This window comes from Protopterus annectens, chromosome 6.part0 (genome assembly GCF_019279795.1).
Source record: "Protopterus annectens isolate FY-2018-M chromosome 6.part0, PAN1.0, whole genome shotgun sequence".
Lineage (NCBI taxonomy): Eukaryota > Metazoa > Chordata > Ceratodontiformes > Protopteridae > Protopterus > Protopterus annectens.
Genome location: NC_056737.1, coordinates 969213941 through 969222651, shown reverse-complemented (window position 1 = coordinate 969222651; position 8711 = coordinate 969213941). Strand labels below are relative to the sequence as shown.

At 40.1% G+C, this 8711-nt stretch overlaps 1 protein-coding gene across 2 annotated transcripts in view; it reads left to right on the top strand.

Moving 5' to 3' along the window:
• The window catches only part of SETD3 (SET domain containing 3, actin histidine methyltransferase), an 829217-nt gene that overhangs the window by 152381 nt on the left and 668125 nt on the right, over positions 1 to 8711 (top strand). Inside the window, exon 2 of one of the 2 annotated variants that reach the window (XM_044074603.1) lies at positions 2310 to 2350. The exons of the other annotated variant lie outside the window; for it this stretch is intronic. The gene's annotated coding sequence lies outside the window, so the exon portion shown is untranslated. The remainder of the gene's footprint in view (positions 1 to 2309; positions 2351 to 8711) is intronic. 2 annotated transcript variants of the gene reach the window in all.

The window sequence follows — 8711 nt, the reverse complement described above, 5'->3', positions numbered from 1 at the left end:
TGCAAAAAATTGTGAGTGGGTCAGCAGATCGTAACCATGTATTATGTGATGTAAACATGGATGCCAAGATTCACCTCTTGAACTTAGTTTCGAAGTGAATTTCTTGGCATTCAAGTCTCGAACAAATAAAGCAGTTATGATCACCGACCCGATCATAGTCCTCTATATGGGAAATGTGAAAAAGACACATTGACATTGACAGATGCCATAAGCTATTGATGGTAACAGTATGGGTGTTGTAGCAGAGATGTGATGAATTGTTGTATAATAAAAATAGAAATTAAAATTTGTTGGCTGACCTAAAAAGATGGTTGTAGAGAAAAGGATGGGGAGATTGAATGAACAATGTTAAATTTTTCAGAATTGACAATGTAAAATACTGAAGCTATTGTAAATGTTGTTGTAAATTTTGTAAATGTAAGCAGAATGCAAGGGGTGTAGTGTATTGTATATGTAACTCTGGCAACTGCTACTGTTTCTCGATGAGAGCAATGGGATGTTTTCCATCCTCCTAAGCTACCATCGACTGAGGCAGATGGGATGTTGATTTCTTATCTCATCAGAAGGACAGCACACTCGGGTCTGCATCACGTTGTTGAACTTTTAAAAGTTCGAACGTCATATGGTCGACACCATATGATTGAACTTGTAAATGTTGGAACGTTTCATTGGAGATCTCCGTACAGTTTGGAATGGGAATATTTCCCTTTTCTGCAATGTAGTGTGATGTCAGAGTTGGTATATTTAAAGAGTGGGCAGTGTGGGGGGTGCAGGGAGGCTTGCCCCCCTACTTAAACCGTTCATGTAGGTTTTTCTTTGGTTTATTTTTTTTCATTACATTTTCAAACTTCTAAAAGTTTGATCATATCGTGTCGACCATATGACGTTCGAACTTTTAAAAGCTTGATTATGTAATATAGACGCGCACACTCAAGGGTGCAGCACCCTCCAGTTCTGCACTGCAGTGGAAGTCATGGAAAATGAATCCAGTCAACTGGGATAGGAATAGAACTCGCAGCCTTTTGATCTTTGAGCCCTAACATTAAGCTTAACAAGCAGTATTTGCCAAAATTATTGGTCTGAATCACAAATACAAAAATACTTTGCTATTAATATGATATGTAGCACTTCTTCAGATTTTATGTAATGGATATGTTTTTAGCTTAATTAAATCTTTGTGGCTCCATACAGATGTGGAAGTTATCTGACATCACAACAGGAAGCATACTATTTGACCTATTCAGTAGGTTTAAGATTTTTCTTAATGTGACCCATTTTCATGTTGTTTAATCCACTATTCTCCAAAGCTAGTGGAACATTCCTTAAAATGTGCACTACCGGTAACTCTAGAATTTGTATTCATGTAAGAAACTGAAGTGCCCAGCCCAATAAGCAAGTATTTGTATTCTTTAAGTAGATCGTCATACTGAACATTTCATAATCCCCAGTTTTAGTTCTCACCATGCTAAACCTTTGACATATCAAATTATGCAAACTCATATGAGCACCTTCTTGTTTCAGCAACCTGAGTTGGAAACTTTAATTTTTTATACTCTCTGACAATTTTGTTTGTATGATGGCTAGAAAAAGTAAGCAGTCTACATAAACATAATGTTTACTTCAGATTAGTTGGTTTCAGACCAAGTGCTTTGAATACCTGAGCAGATATCATACTCAGCACCAGTGTTCAGTGTAAACATCTCACTTTGATTACTAACTTAAAAATGTTCTTCCCAAATTTCTTAGTCATTTTCTGTACCTTTATCATATACAATACATTGTGCATATTTTCAACATGCACATTGAATTGTTAGTAGCTTTTTATTTGCTAATTCTAAGTTTGTAGTATCATGATCCCCATGCTGCCAACCTGTTTCAGAGTTTTTGCATATAAATAATGGGTGTAAAGTACAGCCCTGTGTAGTATAGCAGTGAATTTCAGTTTTTGTTTTGTTTAAAAATTACTGTTAGATGTTAACATGCTTTTAAGCTTTAAAAACATTTTTGACATTTATAGCTATTCAACCCCTCATCAGTAATCATGTCTACAGACAACTCCTTTTCATGACTTTGCTGAAGTATGTACAGTCTTTGTAAATGGAAATTTGCCTCTTTTATTTTACACACTTCAACAGTGTGTTTTTTTCACAGCATCTGCAGACTTGAATAATTGCAAGAGATACATTCCTTTATCATGCTTTTGGTCGCACATTGTGCAGAATTTATCAATAACATGTTACTATTGGCTTCTTATGATTGAGCCCTGGCAAACTGTCATGACTTAGTTTTACTCTTTTTCTGTGTTTCAGTCTCACAGACCACTCCACGTCTTCTGTGGGCATTTTTAACTGTGAGTATAAAAATTAATTTAGTATGGGTGTTTTGTATTCTGATGAAGTTTCATGTGGTGAAACAAAAGTGCTTAATCCATTATTAAATACATTTTGAACTATTCATTGGTGTGGGTCGTTACCAGTGACTGGGGTGTGTCCTTCATTGTCTGTAAGTGCTGCCTTGCTGTGTGTTTTGCTATGTTGGTGGCCTTTACTCAGCTTTTCACTGGTTACTGATTATTATGTGATCCTTGACAAATGTTTCTAATCCCTTATAACACTTTTTTCATGAACTGGTGAATGCTTCTGGTCAACAAAGTCAGTGTTTAGTCTGAGTCTTTAATTCAGTAACAAGCATTGATAGTGGGGAAAGTGCGACCTTATGAAGAACAAAGGATAGATATATGTCAGACCCTTATTTGAGTCACATTAACTGAAACTTTTTTCACAGCATTGTTCTCTTCTTCCATCTCTAAACTCAAAACCATTAGACATATTCATGCTGTCTTCCCTTGCAACATGAAGAAGCATAGCATACTGTATCTTTTCAGCCTTTTTCGATATTCTTAGTCAAGTATAAATCAAATTTTTCAATGTACAGTTTTCATTTCCCAGACGAGAGGTTCCCAGGCAGCTGTGCTTGAACAGTTTTTCAAATGACAGATGAAATGACTTATTTTTGATTACTTCTGACACTGTGCAACATACATTGGGTGGCCTAACCAAAGTGGACATGGGTGACAAGCATTTAGCTTCATTAGCATTCTCTTCTGGCTGTTCAGTGGATACATGGTGCTAGACCACATGGCATATGTTCTGATCTGTAATACAGGTTAGAGACACTAAAGCTATTAATGCTGTGCAGAGACCTTCTAAGCATAAACATAGTACCCAGTGCACATAATAACACTTGCACCAGTATCTCACCAAGCAAGCACCTAAGGCAAAACACAAAATCTAATATTTTGGTCATAGGTGACTCCATTGTGAGACACACAGATGTCCGTCTTATCAGTTTGGATAAGGAGAATGTCACGGTCATCTATCTGTCATGTGCCAGGTTTTGCCACATCACTCACGCATTCAAACCTCTTCAACAGCAAGCACTTTTATGACTGTCATAGTACTTGTTTGTGTGAACGACTTGAGACATATCTCACTGGACTATGAAGAGAGAGACATGACTGAGCTCTCTGTGTGTCACAGGCAGGTATGTCCCTAGCCCTAAGCAGCATTCTACCTTCCCCAAGGATTATGCCACAATGCAGACAAAAAATGATTGATTTCAACAGTTGACTTAGTTTCTGGTGTGATTTTAAGGGGCTCCAGTACCTGTCGGCCTGGATGATATGGTTGCTAGAACATGATGCTTTGCCAGAGATGGTCTTTTGGTTGCTGGCCAAAGCACTTGCCTCCCCCATAGTACCTTTTTTAGGCAGTATCGCAAGAACAAAATTCCCGACGTCCTCGATAAACAATCTCAAGGTTATGCTACTAAATGCTAGGAGCCTAAATCTGAAACTGCACTCACTGAAAGCATTCCTCACTCTGGAAGATGCGGACATCTGTACAATCACAGAGACCTGGTTCAAGGCTGTGGAGAGCACCCTTTCCATGTTGGGTTATAACGCCAGCCACACATTCAGACATCAGAATGAACATGTAAGAACTAAAGAAGGAGGAGTGTCATTTTTCATCAAAAATAAGTACACCTCCAGAGTGGTAAAACATAACTATTCCCTAGAGTTACTCCAAGTGCAAATAACTACAGGAAAGACCCCCATCCAGGTTATCATCAGCTATGGGTCCCCCATCATGAACCATGATACCCATGCTGCCTACTTGGATCTACTTGAGTCACTCAAAATACAACCAAACACTTTGGTTATGGGTGATTCCAATTACCCGTCCATAAGCTGGGTAAATTATTTATGCACTAACACATTAATCTAAAGGTTCCTGGACTTCATTAACTCTGCTGCCTTGGAACAAATAGTACCCCCACAAGGAATCAAAAATTCTAGATCTGGTGTTGGTCGTTGCACAACCCCAAGTGTGTGGCCCTCCCTGGTGAAGTCTCCTCATAAATCAGTTTTGTTTGCTTAACGATGGCATCTGACCCCCCCCCCCCCCTTCAGGAGTAATTAGGTTAAACTTCTCCAAGGCCAACTACAGCCTAAGAGACAGCATTAATAGCTTCAAAGCACCTACCCCACCGAAGACATGGCAGCCTGTACTGGGATATTCAGTGATGCCCTGTATAAACATCTGTATAGTTGTATTGATTCAGCCATACCTGATAGGACCAAAGTAAGATCCACAAGAAAGAACAAGCCTGCCTGGTTGACATCCATCATAAACATGCTATACAACAAGAGGAAGACATTGCTGTATAAGAGCAAGAAGGTTCGGCCTCAGAAATTGAAGTACACCGTTCCTAGCTTGAACAAGCGAATAAGGCATCTTGTCCTTTAAAGCCAACCAAGAATCTGAATTAGCATCCCTAGCTAATGATAACCATAAGGCATTCTTTAGCTACATCCGAAATCTTAATGGAAGAGCACAGATTTGCGTGAATGGTACCACATATAATGAACCTGTGGAGATAGCAAACCTGTTAGTGGACAAGTTCATTGCAACCCCCCCCCCCCCCCCGTCCTAGCCACATATACCCCAGGGCATACCTACCACCTGTGCCCACCTAGTATTTTTAAAGAGCAGGTTCTAACCAATGTCTTGAAGGCAGAAAATACAGCCTCTATGGGGCCAGATAACATCCCGGGCTGCATTTTGAAAGGTTTAAAACAGCTCTTAGCAACACCACTGCGTACTCTTCTCAAACACTGCCTAAGCACAGGTTTTGTCCCTGCTGAGTGGAGAACAGCTACCTTCATACCCTTGCACAAAGGAGGAGCATCCACAGACCCTGGGAGCTATAGAACCATAAGCTTAATCAGCCTTATCTGGAAAGCCATTAAGAGAATCATCATGGACCTCATAAACAAAGAAATAGGTGACCTTCAGATGCTCAACCCGACCAAGTTTGGTTTTGTTAAAGGGAGATCGTGTCAGTTAAAATGGGTGGGCTTCTTTGAGAATGTCACCGAAGCACTGAATGAAGGTAAATCTGTGCACATGGCCTACCTAAACCTAGCCAAGGCTTTTAACACAATCCCCCACTCAGGTATCATAGAAAAACTCACTCATCTGGGGAAACCCAGATATAGTGGTCCATGAAAAGAAGACAAAAGTAGCATTTATCATTGAAATCAGTACATTCAGTGACTACAGTGTCTTTCATGCAGAGACACAAAGTCATAAAATATCAAGATTTGCAGGCAGAATTTATTTATTATTTTTATTTATTTAACATTTGTTTACCAGGATGGTCCGGCTGGACAGCTAGTGTCCGTTTTTAGTGGAGTCCTGGGGAGAAAAGCTCCAGAAAAAAGTTGAGTATGAACGCTATACATAGTAACAATCAAGGCATTAATATAGAAGGTTAACAAGTTAACATTAGAGAGATAAGTACAGTCATGTATTCTCACACTTAATAGACATGCAGAGTTTTAGTATAGAATAGGCATACAAACAATATTTACAGTATTTAAAAAGAGAGAGGGTGCAATACAGTATCTTGTGTTTGACTAAAGCATAGGGGGGGTGCCCTCTTCCAGAGGGACGGGGAGTTCAGGGAGAACCTTTGCAGATAAACAAGTGGTTGGTGTATAGATAGGATTTTAATTGGGTTTTGAAGGTGGTTGGACATTTTTGAAGTCTGAGGTCAGGAGGCAGGTTATTCCAGATTTTAGCAACTTCATTAGTGAAGACAGATTCGCCTGAGCTATTTTTACACTGAATATTTTCTATTAGAGCTTTATTAGTAGATCGCAACTGCCTATTTGATTGTAGAAGGTTATGATGCTGGATAGGGCAGGTTTTCTTTCAGGACAGTATAAGATTCGGAATGCCAGGTTGAGTTGGTACTATCATAGTAGATTTGGGAATTCTAACCAATGCAATTTGTTTAGGGATTGCCAGTGGTGGGAGCGCATCTGGTTTTTGTTATAGCATGTGGAGAGTTTATTAAGGTCAGTTTTATTTTGGTTTGTTAATACTGGACATGCATATAGTATAGTTGCTAGCAGATGGGTTCTGGCTATGGCGCTTCTAGCTTCAGAAGTTGGATATCGTTTACAGTGGTAGAGGGTACTTTGTTTTTTGTGGACTTTGGAGACGGTGAGGGATATATGTTTATTGTACTTTATTTGTTGGTCAATGGTGAATCCTATTAACAGCTTCTGAGACTGGGGAGATGAGAGTATTGTTAGCTGCTGATATAGTGAAGGTAGTGTTTTGGGTTTTTGTAGGGTGGAACAGCATAAGTTGTATCTTCTTTGGGTTTAGTATTAACTGGGTATTGTTTAGCCAAAATTTGGTTTCGGTGAAAGATTGTTGTGTTTTTTGTTGAAGAAGTTGTATGTTGGGTGCGGAGCAGATCACAGTTGTATCGTCGGCGTATTGGACTATATTGGTATTTGTAGTTGGAGAGTGGAGTTGATTTGTAAAGATATTGAACAGGAGGGGGCCGAGGATGGAGCCTTGTGGTATGCCGACTGAGAGTGGGGAGGATAGATTTGACAGCTTGATGTCAGCTGTCTAGATAGCTTTTAAACCAGCCTAGGCTGTCAAGGTTGAGATTTGAGAGGCAGGTTAGGAATTTGTTGTGGGAAACTGTATTGAAAGCTTTGAATAAGTCTAGAAAGGTGGCAGAGATGAGATTACCGTGGTTCCTGTATGTGTTTATGATGTTGATGAAGTTAATTAGGCTGTGGTGGCACTGTGGGATGGACGGAAGCTGTGTTGCGAGTTGGATAAAAGGTAGTTGGAGAGGAGGTGGGTGAGGAGTTGCTGGTGAAGATTGCAATGGGTCGATAGTTGGAGAGATCGGTGGAGGGACTGCCCTTGTGGAGGGGGATAATAAAAGATGTTTTCCACAAGGTTGGGAAGGTGCGTTCAGTAATATATCTATTTATTAGCAGTGTGATGGGGTAGGCTATGGCTGTAGATGTTAGTTGGAGGTAGTCGGCAGCAAGGGTGGTTGGCTTAAGTTTTACTAAGAATTTTTGGATGCTATGTATTGTACTGGTTTGACTGAGAAGGGGGTTGAGTTAGTCTGTTGAGTAGGAGATTGTTGAGCTTGATGGGGTTTGTATTGTTTGTTAGTTTAAGTATAGAAGAATTAAAGTAGTTATTGAAACTGAAGGCTATATGTGTGTTTGAACCATCTATATTAGGTGAGGGAGTCGTTGCTTTACCGGGTTGGAGGATGTGGTTTAATGCAGCCCAGAATTTTTGAGGGTTGTTACTATGTTTTCTTTGTAGGGATGTGTAGTGATTTTGCTTGTCAGTCTTAACTTGTTTCTTAGCTTTGTTTCCAAGTTCAAGGCAGGCTTGCCTAGTTGTGAGTGTTTGTTTTGTTTTGGTGCCAGGTTTTCCAAGCATGAGCCCTCTCTCTTTTAGTAAAGCCCTTGTGATGTTTTGTAGCCATGGTGCAGGGTTGCTGCGTATTCTAATTGTTTTTTGGGAGCTAGATGGTTGAGGATGTCTAGGAATGTGAATTTGAAGTATTCTACTGCATTGTCTAGTGGGAGCGTTTTGATGGGAGACCAGTTGCAGGATTGTAAGGCTTCTAAGAAGTGGTCTATGGAGAAGTTTTTGCGGGCACGGGTGTGTAGTAGAGAGGGGCAGTTAGCCGATTTGAGTTTATGCCTAAGGATGAAAGTGGGATTGTGGTCACTTAGAGAGTTAGCCAGTGCTCCACACTGCAGGGCAGTGTTTGGCTGATTTGTGAGGATCCAGTCTAGTATGAATTCCCTTTTTGAGGCCTTCTCAATATATGTGGGTGATTGAATGAGTTTGGTAAATGTATATAGGTTTATGTGATTGGTGGGTGGTGGAGAGTGGATAGAGTTCCAGTCGATATTAACATCGCCTAGGACTATGGTTTCTTGGGGGAGGGTGTGGGAGGCCCAGTGGAGTATTTACTCTATTGTGGTAGATCCCGAGTATATTTAGGTGCTTGTGCTGGTTTAGGAGGAGGTGGGCACATATGGTTTTGGTGTTTTGTGAGTTTGGGAGTTCTTGTTGGAGTAGTTAGAGTTTTAAGTTGATTTTGTAAAGTAGGGCTATGCCTCCACCTTTTTTGTGGAGTCTGTCTACTCTTAGAATGTTATATTCAGGAGGGGTTATGGAGTTGTCTTTGATGTGTGGCTTAAGCCATGTTTTAGTTCTGAGTGTTATGTTGGGTTGTATACGGTGATGACTGAGTGCAGCTCTTCTATTTTGTTCATAATACTGCAAATGTTTAAGTTGAGT